Below are 25176 nucleotides of genomic sequence, written 5' to 3'. Positions count from 1 at the left end.
CTCAAGAATTTTATGAGTTTACAGATTGACTGGGGAAGATGGTAACATAGGGAAATGGTCCAATACTGTAGCCTGAAGTCTTCTGCCATCCAACTGGCTTTATGTCTCTGTGTTTTGTTTATCCTCTCTCTTCTCTTCTCTCTGGAAGAACAAACTATTTGTTCCTTCTTCTTTTGCAGAACAGTTTTTTCATATTCCTAATGTAGGCAAGGTCTTACATTCTACATCAAACATTGACCATTTTAAAGTAAATATAATAAATAAACTGTTCTTTCATGGCATTAGTTTCATTGCCTTCCCTGTAGTGATTTCTACAGTTTATGTATAGTCATGTTTTTCTACCAATATTTGCATATGAAGGTGTCTTGAACTTATATTTGCTTTCTTCTTTCATTGTTTAACCTATGAAATACAATAGAATGAATTCTATTTTCTAAATTCAAGCAACGTATCTCCTGAAACTGAGTTTTTAGAATTTTTTTTTGTATTTATATATATTTAGCGGGTATAAGTAAAGTTTTGATACATGGATATATTACACAGTGGTGAAGTCCATGCTTTTAGTGAAACCATCACACAAATAATGCACATTGTACATATTAAGTAATTTCTTATCCCACACCCCCACAAACACACACTCTTCCACTCTTCCATGTCTCCAATGTCTGTTTTTCTACATTCTATATCTAGGTGTACACATTATTTTGCTCCCTTTTATAAGTAAGAACATGCAATATTTGATGCTCTGTTTCTGTGGGTTTTTAAGTTAAGATAATGGCCTCCAGTTGCATCCATGTTGCTGCAAAACACATGATTTTATTCTTCTTTTATGATTGATTAGTGTTTCATGGTATATAAATATATACCACATTTTCTTTATCCAATCATCTGTTGATGGACAGTTAAGTTGATTCCATAATTTTTCTCTTGTGAATAATGCTGTGATAAGCATACGAGTGCTAGTATTTTTTTTTCCCCTTTGGGTATATGCACAGTGGTGAGATTGCTGGATGAAATGGTAGTTCTATTTTTAGTTCTCTAAGAAATCTCCATGCTCTTTTCCATAGAATGTGTACTAATTTACAGTCCCATCAACAGTGTATATGACTGTTCCCTTTTCTCTTAATCTTTGCCAACATGTTATTTTTTTCTACTTTTTATTAATAGCCATTCTGATTGGTGAGCGATGATATTTCATTGTGGTTTCAATTTGCTTTTCCCTGATGAATAGCAATGTTGAGCATTTTTTTTTCAAATATTTGTTGGCCATTTGTATTTCTTCTTTTGAAAATGTCTGTTTATGTCATTTGTCTCATTTTTAATAGGGTTTTTTGGTTTTCTTAGTTGAGTTGTTTGAGTTCATTGTAGATTCTGGATATTAGTCCTCTGTCAGATGTATAATTTGCAAATATTTTCTTTCATTGTGCAGCTTGTCTGTTCACTCCGCTGATTATTTCTTTTGCTGTGCAGAAGCTTTTTAGTTTAAAGTCCCATTTGACTGTTTTTGTTTATGCTGCGCTTGTTTTCAACATTTCAGTCATGAGTGTTGGACGGTATTCAGAAGAGGTTTTCCTAGGTTTTCTTTTAGTATTTTTAGAGTTTGAAGTCTTACATTTAAGTCATTAATTCATCCTGAGGTAACTTTGTATATGGTGAGAGATAGGGGTCCAGTTTCATTGTGACAGTTACTTTAAAATTTAGTTTGCACACCTATATTGTGGATCTTTGAGAAACCATTGGTTGTTTCTAGATCTGGATTGGGGCTACGTGTTTGAGGCTTGACATATAGAGATGTGTCTGGTAAACAATCTTGAAGAGGATTTCACACTGTATATGGATGTTAGTGAGGGGAGGAAGGCTTTGGGGAAAAAAAAAAAAGGAAACCCATAGACTAAGTCCAGAAGTCAAAAATTGACTTTGGTTTTGGAGTGATTTTAATTCTACCTTGAGTCATGTTCTGTGAAAATCCACAAAAGCAAAAACTTGCTTTCCATAGAAATAGAAAAAGTTGATTCTGGGTGTAGGGAAGGAAGAAATATAATAAAGAGGGAATACTTACATAAGAAGAGAGAATATATATTGTAATTTTGCTTCTATTACTAATTAGGTGGGTGACCCTGTACAGATGGCTCAATCTTTCCTACCTTTATGTTCTATTTAACCAAATTAAAAGTTGAGAATCATATGATTCACTCATTTTTTTTCAAATCTAAATCCTATGATTTTAAGAGGAATTTTACAGTCTTATAGTCAGATAAATCCCTTACCTTAGACATCCTTTTCCATTTTCAGGGATTTTCCATATCTGTGAAAAATAGCTCTGAGAAATAAGAAACCTTGAAACCCCATCAAGGCTTAGAGGCTTCCATTGTACAGATTTGACTGTGGGGAAGTTACTTAGCCTTCCTAAACTCCAGTCTCCTATTTGATAAGTAGTAATAGCATACACCTCACAAGGTCATTCTGAGCATCAGTTGTGAGATTATCATAAAGGACATGATGCCTAAGACCAGTAAGATAGCTACTTTTGCCACTACTATCACTAGTGCTACTAACACTCATCCGCAAGAAGGTATTAGAGAACCTGCACCTTCCCTCTTATTGGCAGTCTGACACCAAAGAATCAAAGTGTGAACCTATAGTGAATCTCACAGATTGGTTCTCTTGGCAACTGTAGAAAATATCTAATATATTGGTTTAACAGAGTACTCTAGAAAGAGATTTGGACTAAACATAAAGATACTTGGTCTCATTTTTTCCATTTGGGAGCTCTGGTCACTTGGGCAAATCACAGTGATTTGAATTCTCTGAGAATGAAGTGCTTATTTTGGTCAATAGGTCAATATCCATGATACTCAAGTTTTAACAATTGTATAGTAATCTGATCACTCATATTTGCTGGATGCTTCAACAAGTGTAAAAGACAAAACTGGCACTATCTAATGTTGATTGAAATCATTCTTACTATGGTATTGTTTGAAACAGGTTACATTTATTAAATCACCTAGGAGGCTGGTAACATCATAACTCTTATTTTACTATTGGTGACTCTGAAGCACAGAGAAGGCTGGGAACTTTCCCGAAGCCAGATCCAGAATTCGGCAGTGGATGAGGTTTTCAGAATAAAAATATATCAAAAATATAAAATAAATAGGGGCAGGGCCAAAAGGATGCTGGGCATTTGGGTAAGATCCAAAGCAAAAGGCTGTGATATGACTTTTGTCTCTGGCTGAGTATAATTTAGTTCTTTGTAGCTCTAAACATGGGTCGCTCCTTTGCCTCAAAATTCCCTGCTTAGTGCTATACCCTTCACTAGTATGTTTTCAAAGCAATAATAGAGAAACACTTGTCTGATAGGTTTAGTAGTGAAATGGGAGAGTTCCCTGACCCCAGTCATAGGACGTTCAAGAGGGGTGAGGCTTATTAGGCCACCACCAGTGCTCAAACTCCTTATAGAAGGGATAGCATGCAGATGGGCAGGAACGGGAGCTAGGGTGAGCACTTCTGGGCTCTGGCCCCATGATAGCATCTAGAGGTAGGTGCCTGCAACCCCCGAAGCCCAAGTGGGCAGTGTTACAGTGCACTCTTTTAGTTTTGCTGTCCACAGATGGCTTAAGTGTTAAATAGCTCAGTGGACCCTCTGCTTTTTTGCAAGGGCAGAGGGGCAGTGTGACAGCTTTCTGTATCTCTGAGGGCCAGTGTGACAGCTTTCTGTATTCTAGAGCTCTTGTTCAGCATCCTGGAAGGATCAGGTCACACACAGACTTGAAGGATGGTGAATGCTAGGGTTGTTTTGTGTTGTGGAGGTGGCTCTCAGCAGGATGGATGGGGAGCTGGAAGGGGGCTGGAGTGGGAATATAATCTTCCCCTAGAGTTTGGCCACCCAGCAGACAATCTCCTCTCCGACAGCCCGCAGCTGAACTCCTCTTGGTGTTCAGACACTTCTTCTTTCTGCTGTGTTGTTCTGCCATTCTTCTGCTTTTCTGTTCATCTTCTTACCCCCTTCTGGAGCTGGGCTTTGCAGTTTATATGGGTACAGGATACGGAGTCATGGGGGGCCAACCGGTAACTTTTTGGGTACAAAAACAGGAATGCCTGTTCCCATTTGGGGTCACAGGAGTCCAGGCTTAAGGGTGGGGCCTTTGCCAGGGAATGGCCCACTTCTACCCAGTATTTACCATTTTCCTGTCTGTATCAGTAGGAAGCAGCATATCAAGTTTTCAAGCTATTTCTTTGGTCTGGGATGAACAAAAATAGTGTTCTCTACTGGAAAATATGTGAAGGAAAATTTTTACCAAAAGAAGTGGAGGAAGGACAAAAAAAGTGAAGGAAGGAGAAGTCTTTGCCTAAATTTTCTGGGTGCTGTGTCGGAGCCATTGTTCCTGGTTGACTACATTTTTTTTTTCAATTTTTTCCAGCTTTATTGAGGATAATCAACAAAAAAAATTTATATATATTCAAGATGTACCACATGATGATTTGACATCTGTATACATTGTGTAATAATTGCCACAATCAAATTAATCAACATATCTATCACGACACATGGATATATTTTGTATATGTGTATTGAGAATGCTAGAGCTCTAGTCTCTTAGCAAATTTCAAGTAAACAATAAAGCCTTATTAACTATTATTATCATGGCTGTGTATTAGATCTCAGAACTTATTTATCTTATAACAGAAAGTGTGCGATTGACTGACCAACAGTGAAAGAAGGTGCTCATACATCTATGCTAACTATATTGGGAATGAGATTTTGGGGACAACCAACACACTGAAGTATGCCCAGTTCTCAAAATACTAGAAGCAGCCCCAAACCCAATAGAAATAGCATTAGGCTGAAAAAAAAAACATTTCTATTTGAAGGTACTGCTTATTCTTATGAGCAAAGGAACTTGTCAACACTCTTTACTCACTTGGATCCAGTTTGGATGACAGAGCTTTCCATAAACCTCCACTGCAAGGAAAGGGTGCTAGTACCTTCTTGATGGGATGTTGTGGTCGGAATTCCACAAAATATGGATGAAACTTGAACTAGTGATTCAGATTCACAATTGTAGTTGACTCTCATATGGTTGACTCTCATATAGGACTCTCCTTAGAGGTTTGGCTGAAGTTCATTTGCACTTTATTCTTTAATTCTTGTAGCTGGATTTGCAAGACAATTATTTTCAAAGTAATATGGCACCCCATCACAGAATAATAAAATTAAGTTAGAAAACAATGTTATTCATATATTTTTGAAGAGGTGTGATGAATTTGTTCAGCAACAGAATTCAGTTCATTTCCCTACTATATTTTAAAACTTAAGTCCAAACCCACCTCCAACTTTTAGCTACTTCCCCAGTGGAAGGTAATTATTTACTTGCTTTTAAGTAATGCAAATCGTTCCTAATTCAGTGATTAACCATAAAGATTAGCTATCGAGTGATATTCAGTCCAGTGCTTAAAAATGTTGTGGGACTTACTGGCTTATCAAAAACAAAGCTGTTCTTAACTAAACAAACAAACAAAAAATTTATTACTATTTAGTGAACTTGAAAGAGGTGACAAAATTGTTGATGTTCCTGCAGCTGTACAGCTTGTAATAAAGCTTGTAAGACTCTTAGGATCTCAGATAAGAAACCACACACTTTGCTGCCTGAATTTGGGCCAAATGAGCATGCCAGAAATCAATATTTTCAGTACAATTTTATTTCATCTTGTTTCTGATTTGATATTTTCTGACATTTGGTAATTTGTACTTTAAAAAAAGTATGAGTTTCTGCAGACACTTTTTTAAAACAAAATATGTATTATACCATTTTCTCTTATGCACTTTGTTATTTGTAAACATTTGGGGAGAAATAATTGCTTTTTAGAAAATTGATTGGTTGATACAAACTCCATTCTGAGTAACGCAGGGCAATCCAGTTCATAGAAAAAGACAGTAGCTCCATCTTTTGTTTGACAAAGCGGCAACTCAGCTCTCAAACCTCATGCATCTTTGGTATTCAAGTAATCAAAGTTCAATTCCTTTCAGATCCTTGTTTTGATAGATTTTTTTATTGTGTGTTTTGATTAAATGTCTGGCTGATTGATTGATGGGTCTTTTCTCATTGGGCTGAATTGATTGTGAAGATGACTGCAATAGAACCACTGTGTTGACTATTTTGTGAATGGATTCAGTTGTTAGTGCTTTTAATGTAATTTATAGAAGATTACAAATCACTTTGGCATTGGAATTTCAAGGCTGTGTTTCAGTTCCATCATTTTCAATAATAGTTTATACTTAACATTTAAACCATATATTGTATGTTAAGGTGGAAATTAAAATTTATGGTTATGAAGAAGTGCATTAATATTTTTAAAACATAATTATTGACTATAACAATATTTTATTAATAAAAATAATTACTTCCTAAACTATGTTAATAATTTTTTTAATTGAATAACTGAAAAAGTAATAACCCAACAAATTTCCAGCTCTGACTGAAGGCAACAGAATAATTCCAGACTGGCAGAATTGTAAAGTTGACTGTCCAACAAGAATCTTCACGAGTTCTAGAACAAGTCTGCCAAAATTAAATCTTGACCCCATTGCTTAGTGAATAAATGACCTTGGGCAGTATACAAAGCCATTCTGAGTCTCCATTCCTCATTGGTAGAATGGAGATGGTAACAGTACCTACATTATACGGATATAAAGATAAAATAAGTGTATAAATGATCAGAACATAATAGCACTGGGTATTTGTGTTTTATATCCATCAAATCTCAAGGTAGAAGAGGAATATTGTCAATGTAATAGCAGAAGTTTTCAATTTTCTTTTTTTACAGTAATTATATAATAGGAATTAAACTATTTTATGTAATGTTCACTCAGGAGAAAGGTATTGCACCTCATATGGGTTAGGCTAAGGGTAAAAAGAGGAAAGACAAATTGATTTTCCTAAAACTCAGTTAAGGGGAGCGAGTGTGAGAAATTGTGGAATTAATAAACAAGGACATTGCTAGAGATGGTATGAAGATGGGACCAACTGATTTGCATCCACCCCGAAAAATCCTAATTCAAATCGTATGAGCCCTTTGGAATATCATTAAATAAAAAGTCTCCTAATTGAATTCTAATGATACAAAGAGAAGAACAGTGAGGTTCAGAGTTCCCCACCCTCACAGGCATTGAGCCCAGAGTGGTCAATAATTTTTCTGTTTAGGAGACTGATCTGCCTTTTTATGAACAATATTGGTTGAACACATATTTATGTGTGTGTTGATGCATTGTTTTTGCAAGGGAGGAAAATCTCGGTGAATTTTTTAGTTTCTTAAAAAGTGATTGTTACAGTGCTAAAGGATCTGGGTTGAAATAGTGACAAGCAAGCAGTTACAATTTAGTGGAATTTGGACGCTAGATCTTTTATGTGGAGATTTTGAGGATCTATGACAATTATAAGAAAATGAAGTGTGTTGAAAAAAACAACCTAACAGTACGTCTACTATAAATAACATCATCACCTAGAACCATCCTCAGACAAGTGTCTCATCTATTCTGAACAGGCCTTTTAAATTGTCTTTGTAGGTTGCCATAAGCTTGTCTTGAAGTGAAGGCCCTGAAATCTGGCAGAAGGAATGTAGGTTTGCAAGAGCTGGGTGGGCTAGGGGTGATGGGTTTTAAACACTGACTTTTATTTCTAGATGTGTGATTTTGGCAATTGATGTAGTTTTTAATTCTTTGAGCCTTCACATCTGTAAACTGAAAACTACTTTGTAAATCAGCAATAAAGATAAATAAATAAGTAGTTATTATCATAGTATCCCCTGAAATTAATGAGTCAATGAATTCTACCTAGAGTAGAATAGGAGGTTTTGTTTTCTTCCACACTATTTTCTTTCAGAAGTAATGCCTGTACTTCCATTCTTGGTTAGGTATCCATTTGTTTATATCGTCCCACGAGGAATGTAAGCTCCTTCATGAAGAGTGGATCATTACTTAGTCCAGTGTTTATCAAACGTTGTTGTTTGTCTGAATAACTTGTAGGGATGTTGGGAATACACATTGCTGCTTCTACCATCAGAGTTTCTAATTCAGTATGTCTGGGGTAGGGTTCGAGATTCAGCAGCTCTCATAAGCGCCAGGTGATGTTAATGATACAAGGTGTTAGATAATAATAAAGGCAAGAAAGCAGACCTCCAACCAATATCTCTCTTTAGTGTCATGGACTGAAATAACACATGTACTTTATCTTGATTTAAGTGTCTTTGGCACATGTACATAATAAGAATGTACAATTCTTATTTGTCAATTAAAATAAATGAATTAATTATAAAAATATTAATGTCCTCAAAGCCACTAAAATGTCTCCTTAAAAATGGTTAAAGTGTAAATTGTTTTGTATATTTTACCATAATAAAAAAGCCATTTTCAAAATGGCATATTTTTCAGAGTCTGAAAAAAGTACTTATTTGGAGGTCATTATATGAAAGATAATTTAATGTTTTTGGTAATATTTTGTAATTTTCAGGTCAGAGGAAAACTTACTGGATAAAGAGTTTCTTTAATGCATAGTAAATTCATTATATTTTGCAAATTGGGTCCTTTGATAGTACGTAGTTCATTCTACTGGCTACAGGATGGCAGCTTAAGAGATGGCTATCTACCCTTATAAATATTTGCAATTTATAAGGAACTAATAATTAAATGAGTTTACAGTAACAATAAACACAGCAAACCTCTAACAGTTGCAATTAGTGTTTTAGATGATTTTGGAAATTAAAATAACTTTCAGTACTGAATGGGGAAAAGTCCAATAAGGTAGCTTGCTTTCTCCACAAAATTCAAATGACACTTAGAAATAAAATCTAATTTTTGAAAAAAATTGAGCTACAAAATATGGAGTTGCTACATTACAAATACTTGACTCAGTTACCTCATCATCCCTGGATTATTTACACAACAGGAACACATTTACCACCTCTTAGGAGGGACAATGATTTTGACTGCACGGATTGGCTAATAACAGTACAAAGAGCAGAAAGGGCTTTGCACATGAACTTGTGTTTTTCTGCTTTTCCTCAAATTGCTGTTTTATTATTTTGTTGTTTTATCAAGAGAAGAATAAGAACCAGAAAGATATGATATATTAGCATATGGACGTGTACACACTTACGAAGCAGACAAATTTAAATTCTTGCAGTATTTCATATTTAATAGCATTTAATTGAAACAAGGTAATATCTGGGGAAACATTTCACAAATGATGTAGAGAAGAATAAGTGGGCTCTAGGTACTCTCTGCCCTTAAGTGACATCTGGTAAACATGACCTTTCCCTCATACAATTTTTTTTTGTAAATTATGACTTTGGGACAAAATACCTTAGTAATTAGAGATTTAACAAAATTAAACTTGACAATCAAATTTTCCCAAATATATTTATCAGTTGCAGTACAATTTTGCTTCCCTTTGGAATTCTTATTTGCCTTTTTTAGGTTATTTTGTTAAATTTTCACAATTTTCATGTAATATCTACAAAAACAATAAACTGACACAATAGTAGGTCTTATAAACTAGTTTAGCCAATAAGTCAGATGCAATATCAATGTCCAAAATTAAAACATCCCAACAATGTGCATGTACCCTAAAACTTAAAGTGTAATAATAATAATAAAAAAAGACTGCAAAGAAAAATGATAAAAATTAAAAAAAATCACAACAAAAAGTCACGACGACCTATATATTTTTATAGAAAGATCCTATTTGTTGAAAAAAAGATGACTTTTTAGAAATATGTTTAATATGAAATCTTTAAGTTGTATATGAAGAGGTATAAATATCTAATAAGTGACAAAAATAAATTGACTCTTGGGAGGGAGAGATAGGTCATGTCTGTGACTAGAAATACTTTAATTTCAAGCAATCAATCTTCTCCCTGTCAAACTGTATATTCAATTAAATGTTACTAAAAATCCCAACAGAAATTTCGTAGAGCCTGTTATGATGTTGATGTTCATAGGAGGGGAAAATGGGCAAGAAAAATAAAAGTTACTTTTGTTTTTTAAGCTTCCAAATATAAAGTTTCTAAACTTTTTATTGCTATATAATAGTTGTACGTATTTTGGGGCTATATGTGATATTTTGATAACTGCACACAATGTACAATGATTAAATCAGAAAATTGGGATATCCATCATCTTAAACATTTATCTTTTCTTTGTAGTGGATGTATTACCAGAAAACAACGAAGAACATTCTTGATCAGATATAAAAACATACTAAAAAACTATGATAAAATGTTGTATAGGTACACAATAATAACTAAACAAGAGTAGTATTGGAACAAATTAATCAATGGAACAAAATAGTAGTTTAGAATCAGTTGTCTATGTATAGAATAAAATTTAATGATAAAAATTTAATTTCCAATCAGAACAACATGTGATCCATTTAATATTTCTAAATTTGGCTATTTGTTCCAATAAAAGAAATGTATATTTATTTCATACAGTACAGAAAAACAAATTCCAAAATGGTTAAAGTATACTCATATATAAATATACAAAGTAAGTTAAAATCAGCATAAGAAAAGCCATATTAAAATGTGTACCTTATGCAGTCTGCCTTACCAATAAGAGGCAAAAGAGAAGAAATGCAAGATAATGGTAAAGTTTGAAAGGCTCCGAAGATGAGGATGGATACTCCTAAAGAAACAAAATAATGACACTTTTTAAGTAGAAAGGTTAAGAGAGATTCAAATATAACCCATTATCCTACTGCAAGAATATCCTGGTTTATTTTTTTAATTCTCACTTTTTGGGGGAATTACCAGGTAAATATTTACAGAACTTTGATCACAATGTGCTTGTCTTATGTAAACCTTATAGAGTGTTTCTAACTGGCCCTAAAGATGCAGCTCAATAATAAGCTAGTCCTGAGAGACAATGAAATAGAAAATCTTCATGGCTACCACGGCTGGCCCCTTCTCTGCCATACAAGAAGGAAAGTGACCCAAACACTGCAGAACATAAACATGTGAAGTATCTGGAACTTGGTTTCATTGAAGATTCTGGCAGGTTTATGGCCAGGAAACTCGAGGCAAATCTCACCAAGAACAAGAAATCTAAATAATCCATGACACATTAGACAGTAACAATAGAGTCCTTTTTTGATTTCAAGGATCAGGTAGCCAGGTTTAGAATGTTTGTCTAAGTCAAAAAAAGACAAAGGCATCGCCCGTCATATTACTGAGTTATCACCTGACCTGAATTGGGAGACAGATAATAGATCCAGCTTCATATGACACCAAGCGAAGATCAACCCTTTTTCTATGCTGTTTTGACACTGAAAGCTAGAATAACAGAGAGTTTCAAGCAACATGGTATTCTTTTTTTCTTTTAAAAACATAATTATTTATGAGAAAATACAAATTGGTGTATTATGAAGGCATATGGTGAATAAGAAGAAAGAAAGTACATGATAAGCAAGAAAAAACAGGCTATAACTGACTCTGCTCCACAACCACTTTGTGAATAGTTGGTGAATTTTTCTGGCTCTCTAATCCCACCGCTAGCTTTCTGCACTTTTTGTTTTTCTTTTGAGACTGAGTCTCACTCTGTTGCCCAGGGTGGAGTGCAATGGCGCTATCTCACTGCAACCTCCACCTCCTGGCTTCAACCTATTCTCCTGCCTCAGTAGCTGGGATTATGGGCACCCACCGCCACGCCTGGAAAATTTTTGTATTTTTAGTAGAGACAGGGTTTCGCCATGTTGGCCAGGCTGGTCTCAAACTCCTGCCTCAAGTGATCCACCTGCCTCGGCCTCCTAAGTGCTGGGATTACAGGCATGAGCCACCACACCCGGCCATGCACTTTGGGAGATCTTTCTCTTTACTTTGCTGCCCTGGACTACAGTTTTAAAGAGCAGTTGCCTTCAACTACTTGCCATCTCAGATTTCCTGCCCCATTCTAGAGCATGAAAACTGAAAGTCCAGAGTGTGTGGGACTCTAAGGTTTTCTTTTATCTCTTTTGCCCCATCCTCAGGCTTCAGTTGCTGTTTCAAGATTTTATTTTGTTTTACGTTTTTTAAATTATTATCTTGTACTTCTTTGCATTGCAAACTTTTTTTAATGTCATGAAATATTTTTTTCACATATATGCATGATGTGATCAAAAGAAGATAATATGGCATTTTTAGCATAAGTTGACTTTATGTTTCCATCAAACTGTTATTATTATTATTAATACCTTCATTAGTTCTTATTATTAATCATCTGAAATGTTTATCACAAATCCAGGAAATATAATTTTGATCATGACTCTTTCTTCCTCCTGTTTTTTAACTTCCATTTCTATAATCAATAGCTGTTTCATTCTGCCCTGATATAACTAAGCCTTTTGCTGAATGTCATAACAATTCCATTGATCAATGGTGGTTCTTATTGACTCTAAGTCTAATCTAAACCCATTTGTCATTGTCAACAAGACCCAATATGATCTAACCTGTGTTGAAGAGGGTCGCTCATCTCCAATCACTCTCCACTCATTCACCTTTGTTGGCCCTGGCCTTCCTGGTGCTCCTTAAACACAGGGAACTTGTTCCCAGTTCCAGGTCTGTCTCCTTGATCTTCCACCAAGGCTTTCGCAGAAATTTTATCTTCACATCATTTGGGACTCCTCTCAAATGTTACTCTCTTACAGAGGAGTCCTCGGACAACCCTGTGTAAAATAACCTTCTTGAAATTATCTCTCTAACACTCACCTCACTGTATTCCATGCATAAAATGTATCTGTACCTGAAATTATTTTTATTTGTTTACTCTGCTATCTTTCTTTTTAGAATATAAGTTCTGAAAAACCAGTAACTTGTCTTATTAATTTATTCTATTCCCAGATTCTGTTATGGTCTCTGGTACGTTGTAGATGCTTAATAAATATTCTCATATTATTAGAGCTCATTATTGAGCCCAGGGTACTCAATATTCTCAGTCTATGGTCTGAATAACCATAGACCTTGTTTATTGAATGAGCACCTAGACTGTGTTAATATGAACCTAGTTTCATGCTGTTTGTTAACTGAAAGACTCTAGATGGGTTTCCTTTCTAAGATTTAGTTATATTATTGACCAATAATCTTTTAAAGGTTATATCAGATAATACAAGGAAATATTTAACCCAGTGACGAGTATATGCTGGTAATAGTCTTTCTAATAATATTAACTCTTATCATCTTCACTAAATTGTAAATTTTGTGAAGGCAGATACCATGGCTTTCTTGGTAACTTGATACCACACAGTGCCTGTCCCATGTTAGTATTTTAATAAATATTTTTTAACGAATAAAAAATAAATGAATGATTGAAACAGGTGTACATATGTATGTATGTATAAATATACGCATATATATTTGTACATATTATACTACTGTGTATATACTCTAATAGAGACACATAGCATAATATAATATAGTGTATAATCTGTAAAATAATGCTGGCGGTTATCAGTGTTTTGACATGTTATGTTAGTATTAAAGTCAATTTACAGGCCGGGTGCGGTGGCTCACACCTGTAATCTCAGCACTTTGGGAGGCTGAGGTGAGTGAGTCACTTGAGGTCAGGAGTTCGAGACCAGCCTGGCCAACATGGTGAAACCCCATCTCTACTAAAAATATGAAAATTAGCTGGGTGTGGTGATGCATTCCTGTAGTGCCAGCTACTCAGGAGGCTGAGGCACAGGAATCGCTTCAACCCAGGAGGTGGAGTTTGCAGTGAGCTGAGATTGCGCCACTGCACTCCAGCCTGGGCAACAGAGTGAGACTCTGTCTCAAAAAAAAAAAAAGTCAATTTACCATATTTTACAAGATAGCTATAGGTATTTTATTGCTTTAGACCTCATTAAATATGGGGTCTCTAATGTGCTATAATTTCTTTGCCTCACAAGGATATACGAGAATTCAGAAATGGACATTTCAGTAGATAATTAAGTCATACTTTACATGGTAAAAAATAATGTGATTGCAAAATTAGTAACTTCCTATGGTGTTTGGCTTATAATCATCCTACCAAAAGAGAGATTATGTGTGGCAACAAGGAAATTCTAGGTTTTTGAAGGAGACTGTAGCAGATTTAGTCTGTATAGAAACTGCAAAACTCATCACCCAAAGCAGGTGAGTGATGGGGACACATCTCTGGCACTGGCACTCTTGTGTGCTGCTTGGGCGAGGCCACATTTATAAACACAGTGTCTTCTGAAATTGCCATTACAAAGGAGGTATCACCTGCAAGTCTTACAAAACCTGACTCGTGGAAACAACAGGTGCTGGAGAGGTTGTGGAGAAATGGGAACACTTTTACACTGTTGGTGGGACTGTAAACTAGTTCAACCATTGTGGAAGTCAGTGTGGCGATTCCTCAGGGATCTAGAACTAGCAATACCATTTGACCCAGCAATCCCATTACTGGTTATATACCCAAAGGATTATAAAACATGCTGCTATAAAGACACATGCACAAGTATGTTTATTGTGGCACTATTCACAATAGCAAAGACTTGGAACCAAGCCGAATGTCCAACAATGATAGACTGGATTAAGAAAATGCAGCACATATGCACCATGGAATACTATGCAGCCATAAAAAATGATGAGTTCATGTCCTTTGTAGGGACATGGATGAAGCTGGAAACCATCATTCTCAGTAAACTATTACAAGGACAAAAAACCAAGCACTGCGTGTTCTCACTCATAGGTGGGAATTGAACAATGAGAACACATGGACACAGGAAGGGGAACATCACACACTGGGGCCTGTTGTGGGGTGGGGGGAGGGGGGAGGGATAGCATTAGGAGATATACCTAATGTTAAATGACGAGTTACTAGGTTCAGCACACCAACATGGCACATGTATACATATGTAACTAAACTGCACATTGTGCACATGTACCCTAAAACTTAAAGTATAATAAAAAAAAAAAAAACCTGACTTGCCTTTTTTTTTTTCTTTCTCTGACGTAGAAAAATTCACATCTTCTACAATCACTCTAAACTTGCTCTTGATTACCAATAGTTTGTCTGGACCAGAATCAATATAGTCTTGATGTGATGTGAAATGGTCAATAACAACTTTGAAGTTTTAAACATTTCAGTATAAAAGGACCTTATTTTCTGCCTTTTCTTATTTTTGCCAAGGGGGAAAAAATAGATGGTGAAAAGATATTAGGACATGTAATACACTGAGTGATAATTCTGATTAAAATGATTTTTAAATAATCACAATGTATTAGATTAAGATAGTTTTGGAATTTGACTTTTCTTCCCTACACATTAATTTCAGAAGACAATGAAATAGTATTGCACATATTTTAGTAAGTAAAGACCATTTTGTTAATATTTCTTTAAAAATTATTACTAAAAATCACAAAAGAATTGAAAATTGTATACAAACGGTTTAATCTCTCAGGGTTGTCAAATACTCTATTAAAATGGTAATTTATGGAGATAGTAGATAATCTACCATTTATTTATAAATACATGGTACCAACTAACTTATAATGGATTTTTATCAACAAGCATTTTGTGGAGTGCATTTCAAATTATAAATTAAATTTATCTGTGTAGCTGAATATAAAATATTTGCTTTAAAATTTGGTAAATTAGACTCATGACACTGAAAAACGGAGCAATATACTGCTTAAAAAATTTATTTGAAGCCATCAGAAATAAGTACAGGTATACCTAGTTTTATCATGCCTGTCTTTGTTGGGCTTCACAGATACTGTGCTTTTTTTTTTTTTTTTAATAAATTAAAGGTTTGTGGCAACACAACAGAGCAAATATATCAGTGGCAGTTTTTCCAACAGCACGTGCTCAATCCATGTCTCTGGGTCACATTTTGGTAATTTTCACAATATTTTCAAACTTTTTCACTGTGTCTATCATGATGACCTTTGATTAGTGATCTTTGATGTTACTATTCTAATTATTTGGGGGCACCTTGACTGCACCAATATAATCAAGAATTGTGTGTGTTCTGACAGCTCTGAAGCTGTGATGGTTCTTCAGATTTGAGTCTTTTTCAAATTGAAGCAAAGCAGCTGGGTCTTGATAGCACAACATCAGCCAAATAACGACTGAAAGCCACCTTGGGAAGGAATGAAACATTGTTTGAGTCAGTTTCCTGTGGCTAAGGCTAATTTCTGTTGAGGGATGCAACTGAGAGCTTTTGGCAGCTGATATTAATAACAGAAGGCGGCCGGGCGTGGTGACTACGCCTGTAATCCCACCACTTTGGGAGGCCGAGGCGGGCTGATCATGAGGTCAGGAGATGGAGACCATCCTGGCCAACATGGTGAAACCCTGTCTCTACTAAAAATACAAAAAAAAAATTAGCTGGGCGTGGTGGCGGGCCCCTGTAGTCTCAGCTACTCCGGAGGCTGAGGCAGGAGAACGGCGTGAACCCGGGAGGTGGAGCTTGCAGTGAGCTGAGATCGCTCCACTGCACTGGCGACAGACCAAGACTCTGTCTCAAAAAAAATAAAAATAAAAATAAAAAGTAACAAAAGGGGTGTGGATGTGTCAGCCCTGAAGAGGATCATCTGGCCAGAAAACCAGAGTATCCACTATAGTCCACCCCTTGCATCATTCATAGTCACATGTATCTTTTAATATTTTTCTTAAACTGAGCTACTCTAGGTTTCTTTTTTATGTTTCATGGAAGGGACTAAAGGCTATGCTGCTGCAGTTGATCTTGGAGCCATTTTTGATACTCATCACCTGCTTGGTCACCTAACTTCAAGTTTTCACTTGCCCTGAGTTAGCAGCTCTGCTCATGTAGGTGGTATGACTATTGAGGTAACTCAAGCCTTCATCACTAAGGGGTTTAAGGCCCTTTCTAGAAAAGTTTATGACGAGTCTTATTGTATCCAATGGTGGAAACATTTTCCCTCTGGAGACCAGAAATCTGGACTTGTAAAAAGAACAAATTCCCCATGTGTGCCACTTGATCAATATTAAGTGGTCACTCATTTCCTCCCCCTCCCCTTTTATTTCTAGATGCATGTATTCTGCATAGTAGATGTAGAACAGATAATCATCTACAGGCTCATAATTAAGGGTATACAGTTTGACCTGGAAGATGCCTGATCATCACAAGTTGTCCTTAAGATGGCATTTCAGCTTCATTTTTAAGAGGGCATTTCAGGGGCCAGGCACGGTGGCTCATGCCTGTAATCCCAGCACTTTGGGAGGCCGAGGCGGGCAGATCACCTGAGCTCAGGAGTTCAAGACCAGCCTGACCAACATGAAGAAACCCCGCCCTTACTAAAAATACAAAATTAAGCAGGCATGGTGGTGCATGCCTATAATCCAAGCTACTCAGGAGGCTGAGGCAGGGGAATCGCTTGAGCCCAGGAGGCAGACGTTGCAATGAGCCAAGATTGCACCATCGCATTCCAGCCTGGGCAACAAGAGTGAAACTCCATCTCAAAAAAAAAAAAAAGTTGGGAGGAGGGCATTTCAGTGTTCCAACAGACAAGTGGATACATTGTGATATGAAATATGACTGGATCAATTACTCCATGATTATCTACCTACCTAAAACTCCCTCTCCCTTCTCCTTGCTATTGAATGGATCCCTTAATCTTAGACGATGTTATGTGGAATCCTGGGTTGTTGAGCAAAACTCTCTGTAATTCCTCAGTTAGTAGAACTAAGCAAGTTGCTACAGGTAGGAAAGAAAAACCTGTATCTAGAATACAAGTTGTTTCCAGTAAAAATAGTAAATGATCATTTCCAGTGTTGAAGGGGTTTAGTGTAATCAACTGGATAGTGAGTAGATAGTTCGTCTCAAAGATGAACATTCATTTTAGGTACTAAGGGTTGGTCTCTGTGGATAGCTGGTTGAACATTCAGTGGTATCAACAACTAGATTAGTCTTGGCGAGTAAACACAGGTTATTATGTCTTCATCTATGACATAATAATTACTTCATTCACTCACCCATTATGGCACATGGGGTGGCAGATGATAGAAGTTGGCTGATGTCAAATAAATAAGTCGTCCTGACATCCTGACTAATTTTTTAGTGCTTTCTTCTGGTTAATCATTTCAGGTGTCTATAAAAAAATGAGCTAAAAAGATATTCACACTTCATGAATATTTTCATAATTCCATCTAATATGACTCCTCCTCTTACTTTATTTTCCTGGATCTTTCTGATCTTTAATTCTCCTTTAAGGTCTATGGCCAACTGGTCAGGGCACTATTTATTACCAGTCAGTGTATTTATATATTTACCATGTGCCTGTTGTCTTTTCCTACATATTTGATGACCAAATGCACTGCTCATCACAGCACCTTGGGAAGCCATAATCCCACAGCAGTCTCCCAAGTTCTCCCAAGTGAGGGCTGTAGTACAACCACATCCATTTATGGATTATGCGCACTTATTGAGCTTATGGATTATGAACACTTATTTATTGACACACACTTATTGACTCATCTTTGTGCCAAGCTAGGTTTTTTACATCCTCCATCATCTGGTCATAAAGCATCTCCTATAAAGCCATGGAAATGAGCAGTGGTAGAGGCACTAGTGAAGCAGCGATGGTGACATGTGGGGTTCCTCCTACAAATGATACCTAGGCCCCATGGTTCTGCTCATGTCTGACACCAGATATAACACTTCTACCAAATCCTGAATTGCATCTTACCCATTTGATCTATGCCTTTGTGGATCTAACAGAACTAGCTCCTATGGTATTCTCCACTGCAGAATATTTTAATGATCCATTGTTAGGTGCTCCGTCTGAACGTGGGCCCACATTCTAGGAGCTGGTTTTCAAATGTTGTATACTTTGCTGTTGCAGATGACATGGCCTTGAACCCTAAGGGACTACATTTTGATTTAAGGCTACCTCATAAATTCCACTTACCACCTTTGAAACCATAGAACATTCTAGTAATATAAACTTTAGGTCAAGAGGCAGGGCTACTTGTACTGCAACCTGGACTGGACTTTCCTACTCTAGGCCTCACACAAAGTTGGGGGCCAGGATTTCTCATGCTATGTGGTAAATGGTTTTTTTAACATTATTCACAACTGTAGAACATTGATGCCTTCAGAACTTGAAGAGTTATACAAAGTAATATAGATCCAAGACTATACTATATAGACCATATTATATAGCTGACTTTTTGTCATTGGGAAATGAGAAACCTACACATTTATTCCCTATTTTAGGTAGGACATCATGCCCAGCACACTCATTTGCTTGTGTATTTTCTATTTGTTTGGCATTGCAACAGCTGAATTGAATAGTTTTAATAGGGAACTTACGTATTGCAAAGGCTAAAATATTTACTATCTGGCTCATATAAAAATGTTTGTCAATCTCTTCCTCTTCCCAAGATCACTAGATCTTTTAAAACCTCACCAATATGTTGGGTCACTAGATCTTTTGAGTGTTCATCTTCTGCTGTATGAATAATCTGTCGCTTAGTGACAGTATTTGCACAAATTTACAGCTTAAAACATGCATTTATTATTTTACTGGGAGTTAGGTGTCTGGCCATGACATAGATGTCTGCTCTATTGAGACTATAATTGGTCTGTTGGCTGGAAATGTAGTCTCATCTAAGGCTTGGGGTCCTCTTCTGAGCTCATGTGGTTGTTGAGAAAGTTCAAGGTTTTGAAGGTTGTGATACCAAGAGCTCTGGTTTCTCTCTGGCTGTTAACCGGATGCTTCCTTCAGTTCCTGCATGGGTCTCTCCACAAAAAGCTAACAACCTGACAAATTTCTTCTTCAAAGTCAGCAAAAGAAAAAAGTCTTTAGCAAGTGAATTCCAAAAATTGTATGTAACATAGTCTTGTACATGCAATCACTGACAACCTGTCACCTTTGCCATGTCCTATTTATTAGTAGCAAATCTCAGACCTGCTCAGGCTCAAGGGGAAGTGATTACAAAGAAGCAAAAATACCATCAGGTAGGGACCCCAAGGGCCACCTTAAGTGCTAGTCCATCATCCATACACTCTAGAGCCAATGTTTCTTACTAAGTTCTCCAACATTTTGTTACCTCTGGCTTATCTGGTTTAATTAACATAGTGTCATCAACATAGTGACCTATTGTAATGCTCTCTGGACTATTCAGTCTAAATTATAACAGGACTAAATTATAACAAAGAGTGAGAATGTAGACATGGAACAATATAATAAATTTATCCTCTTGTCAATTTCACCTTGCTGAGAACAATTTCTGATGCTCTCTTCTGATAGTGATAAAAATGTATCCATTCATAAGATCATGAAACTTATTGCAGATGCTAGAAAGCATGCTCTCTTCTGCCCTGCCATGTCTGACATAGCAGTTTCATGGAGGCTACTACTTGATTATTTATAGTAGTCCACTGTTAACCACTGTGTTCCACCTACTTTTAGTAGTGTCAGACTGGTGAATTAAATCAAAATCTGATGGAGATCACAACCCTAATTGTCGAAGACTTCAGTGGTGCCATTAATCACCATTTTCCTGGGAGAAATGTTTTTTATTTACTCTCTGGGATTGTGTGAAGTTTCAGAAACTTCCACTTGGCCTTCCCACTATTATAGCTTGATATGCTTCGCATTTGTGTCCCTGCCAAAATCTCATGTCAAATTGTAATCCTGTGTTGTAGGAGGGGCTTGGTGGGAGGTGATTTGATCATGGGGGCAGTTTTCTTCCTTGCTGTTCTTGTCATCATGAGTGAGTTTGTGTGAGATCTGGTTATTTGAAAGTGGGTAGCACCTCCACCTTCTCTGTCCTCCTCCTGCTCCAGCCATGTAAAATGTGACTCCTGCTGCTTTGCCTTCTGCCATGAGTTTCCTGAGGCCTCCTCAGCCATGCTTCCTATATGGCCTGTGAACGGTGAACCAATTAAACCTCTTTTCCTTATAAAATATCCAGTCTCAGGTAGTTATTTATAGCAATGTGAAATTGGACTAATGAAGAAAATTGGTACAAGGAGTGGGACATTGTATTAAAGGTACCTGAAAATGCGGAAGCAGCTTTGGACCTGGTTAATGGGCAGAGGTTGGAAGAGTTTGGAGGGATCAGAAGAAGACAGGGAGATGAGGGAAAACTTGGAACTTCCTAGAGGCTTGTTAAATTGTTGTGATGAAAATGCTGCTAGTGATATGGACAATGAAGTCCTGGCTGAGGAGGGCTTGGAGATGAGGAACGTGTTGGAAACTGGAGCAAAGGTCACTTTTCTTACGCATGAGCAAAATGACCTGAAACTGGAACTTGTATTTAAAAGGGAAGCACAGCATAAAAGTTTGGAAAATTTGCAGCCTGACCATGCAGTAGAAAAAAACAAACCCATTTTGTGGGAAGGAATTCAAGCCAGCTGCAGAAATTTGCCTAAATAAAAAGGAGCCGAATGTTAATAGCCCATACAATAGGGAAAATTGCTAGAAGGCATTTCAGAGACAAATGTCTCTGAACTGCAGCAGCCTCTCTTATCACAGGCCTGGAGGCCTAGGAGGGAAGAATGGTTTTGTCACCCAGGCCCAGGGCCCTACTCCTCTGTGCAGCCTTGGGACATGCTCTGCATCCATCACGGCCTTCATAGCTCCAGCCATGGCTAAAAGGGCCTAAGGTACAGCTCAGGCTTTTGCTTCAGAGGGTGCAAGACATAAGCCTTTGGGGTCTTCCACATGGTATGAAGCCTGTGGGTGTTCAGAGTGTGAGAGTTGAGCCTTGGAAGCCTCTCCCTTGATTTCAGAAGATGTATGGAAATACCTAGATGTCTAGGCAGCAGTCTGCTGTAAGGATAGAGCCCTCATGGAGAACCTATGCTTGGGCAGTGTGGAGAGGAAATGTGGGGTTGGAGCCCCCACAAAGAGTTCCCACTGGGGCTTCACCTAGTGAAGCTGTGAGAAGAGAGCCACCATCTTCCAGATCCCAGAATGGTAGATCTGCCAACAGCTTGCATTGTGCAACTGGAAAAGCTGCAGGCACTCAATTCCAGCCCATGACGGCAGCTTCAGAGGCTGTATCCTACAGAGCCACAGGGGTGGAGCTGCTCTTAGGAGCTGTCTCCTTGCATCAGTGTGGCCTAGATGTGAGACATGGAGTCAAATGAGATTACTTTGGAGTCTTAAGACTTAATGGCTGCCCTGCTGGGTTCTGGACTTTCATAGGGCCTGTAGCTTCTTGGTTTTGACCAATTTCTCCCTCTCAGAATGTAAGTGTTTATAACAAATGCCTGTACCTCCATTGTATCTTGGAAGTTAACTAACTTGTTTTTGATTTTACAGGCTTATAGGCAGAAGGGATTTGTCTTAACTCAGATGAGACTTTGAACTGTGGACATTTGAGTAAATGCTGGGATGAGTTAAGACTTTTGAGGATTGTTTGGAAGGCATGATTGTATTTTGAAATGTGAGAAGGATAGGAGATTTTGGAGGGGCCATGGTGGAATTATATGGTTTGGATTTGTGTCCCTGCCCAAATCTCATGTTGAATTGTAATCCCCGGTGTTGGAGAAGGGGCCTGATAGGAGGTGACTGGATCATGGGGGTGGATTTCCTCCCTTGCTGTTCTTGTGAGAGTGAGTTCTCAGGAGATCTGGCTGTTTAAAAATGTATAGCCCCTCCTCTTCCTCACTCTTCCTCCTGCTCTGGCAATGTAACACGTGACTTCTTCCTCTTTGCCTTCTGCTACGATTGTAAGTTTTCTGAGGCCTCCTCACCATGCTTCCTATACAGCCTGCAGAACTGTGAGCCAATTAAGCTTATTTTCTTTATAAATGATCCAGTCTCGGGTAGTTCTTTATAGCAATGTGAGAATGGACGAATACATAACTATTCCCTTACAGGTCAAGAGCCTGATATGAGTAACCTTTTATATATCACCTTAATCCATTTCTGTTATAATTCAGAGAACAAGGCCCTGAATACTAGGTGGTTTTGTAGATAAAAGGGACCCACTATGCTCTGAACCTCATGCTCATTAGTACTCAGTATAGGAAAGGGGACATGGTAGTATTTTGTATCTCTTGATGTGAATGTCAATTTGTCCCCAAATCCTCTAAAGATCTGGGTGTTTTCCTTTCCCAACTTATGTTTCAGCAAGTAATGGTTCATGGATACCCCTGAGAAATTAGGGGAATTGCTATAGAACATTCTAGCCTTGTGGATTGCAAGTTCCTTCCTCATAGAGACCCAGCTTTGCCTTTAGCCCCTGTGGTCTGCATTGAAAAGTGGCATAAGTCTACAAACTGGGCAAAAACCTGTGACTTTATTTTCCGACTCCCTTGAGCTTTCTGAGTATTAGTACTAGATTGCTACGGCTGCCTGAACCAATTACCATAAGCTCAGTAACTTAAAACAAGACATATTTCTTTTCTGAGAGTTCTGGAAGCCAGAAGTCTGAAGTCAGCTTAATTAAGTTGAAGCCAAGGTATGTGCCGGACCAGCTTACCCAGGAGGCCCTAGGAGAGACTCTCTTTCCTTGCCTTTTTGAGCTTCTAGAATTCTACTCCTTGCATTCCGAGGCTCATTAACCTGCCTCCATTTTCAAAGCTCTCTGCATGGGTCACCTCACCTTCTTTCTTCTGTAATTGTATCTTGCTTTACCTCTCTCTTCTCTTTGGGGGGTTATTTTTATTCAGTTTTCTCCACTACCCAATCTCGGTATCTTTTTTATATTGTTTTATTGGCTGCCCATGTATCTTGCTTTGAGGAACACTGTCTTGTATTAGACATCTCCACAGTTGTGTATGAATGGGAATCTCCTGAATGCTACCTTATTCTTGTCATCCACATATCTGCACTCACCTAATTTCTGCTGGTATTCACCATTATTCAGTTTCTATTATTTAGAGATCTTATTATCCACATTGCCATGAGGGAGCCCAGTTATGTAATAACATTTTCTACTGTCAGTTCTACAGAAAGCACTTTTGAACTTCCCAATAATCTTGGTTCCCTCCATATCGATAATCTTTTACTGCTTTGGTAAGCAGAACTTCCTCTGAGTCTTACTCTGATACATAGTCAACAAGTTTCTGAACTTTCTCCTCTGAAGTTTTGAATGTATCTTCACCGCCATGACACTCATGGTATTCTGCTTCAACTAGTGTGCAACATTAATTTTCCAAGTTTTCAAGGGCTATCCTAGGAGCCTATGAGTACTTTTACCCAGGATGTTTATTAATACGTTAAACCTTTTGTCAAAGGAGTATGTTCCCATATTGATAAACTATTTTTAATTCAACTTTATGTTACAATCTACTTATCTAGTACCACAGAATTCAGTCCAAAAATACTCTTCTATCTCATATGTGTATCTAGATAGATAGATAGATAGATAGATAGATAGATAGATAGATAGATAGATAGAAAGATAGATAGATACCACATCCTCAAGTTCCTCCCGGGGATAATCCCTATTCTTCCTCACTAGGCCCAACGTATCCCCTATTCATTATTGGTTGATGATTGGTCGGAAGGTCATTAGGGAATTTTGAGGGCAGATCTTGAAGAGAGTTATAATTGCTTACTAAGATATATGGCCATTGAAGGAATCAATGAAATCTCAGTTTTAAAAAGGGCACTATCTGAAATAATTAAAATATAAGCACTTAGGAATGCAAAAATAAATTAAATCAGTCCAAAATAATGTATAAGGGCAGGTGGATCTGTATGCTATTGTGTGTGCATGAACTTTATGTATTTATGTGTGAGTGTGCACGTGTGTGTGTATAATGTGTTAATTTGGGATGTTTTGTTTTAGTCTAAGAAAAGATTCTATTTATTTTATAAATAAAAGAGAAAGAAATTAAACTTTGAAAAAAGATAACTTATGGAATAGTACTTAGTGATAAAAAGGAATGAAATATTGATATGCACTGCAACTTAGGTAATTTTCATGGGCATTAGCTAATTTAAAAAAGGTCAGTCTTGGCCGGGTATGGTGGCTCACACCTGTAATCCCAGTACTTTGGGAGGCCAAGGTGGGTGGATCACAAGGTCAAGAGATCGAAACCATCCTGGCCAACATGGTGAAACCCCATCTCTACTAAAAATACAAAAATTAGCTGGGCGTGGTGTCGCGCGTCTGTAGTCCCAGCTTCTCAGGAGGCTGAGTCAGGAGAATCACTTGAACTCAGGAAGTGGAGGTTGCAGTGAGCCGAGATCGTCCCACTGTACTCCTGGGGCAGA

Source organism: Pan paniscus, chromosome 22, assembly GCF_029289425.2.
Source record: "Pan paniscus chromosome 22, NHGRI_mPanPan1-v2.0_pri, whole genome shotgun sequence".
Lineage (NCBI taxonomy): Eukaryota > Metazoa > Chordata > Mammalia > Primates > Hominidae > Pan > Pan paniscus.
This window is presented reverse-complemented; position numbering follows the sequence as displayed.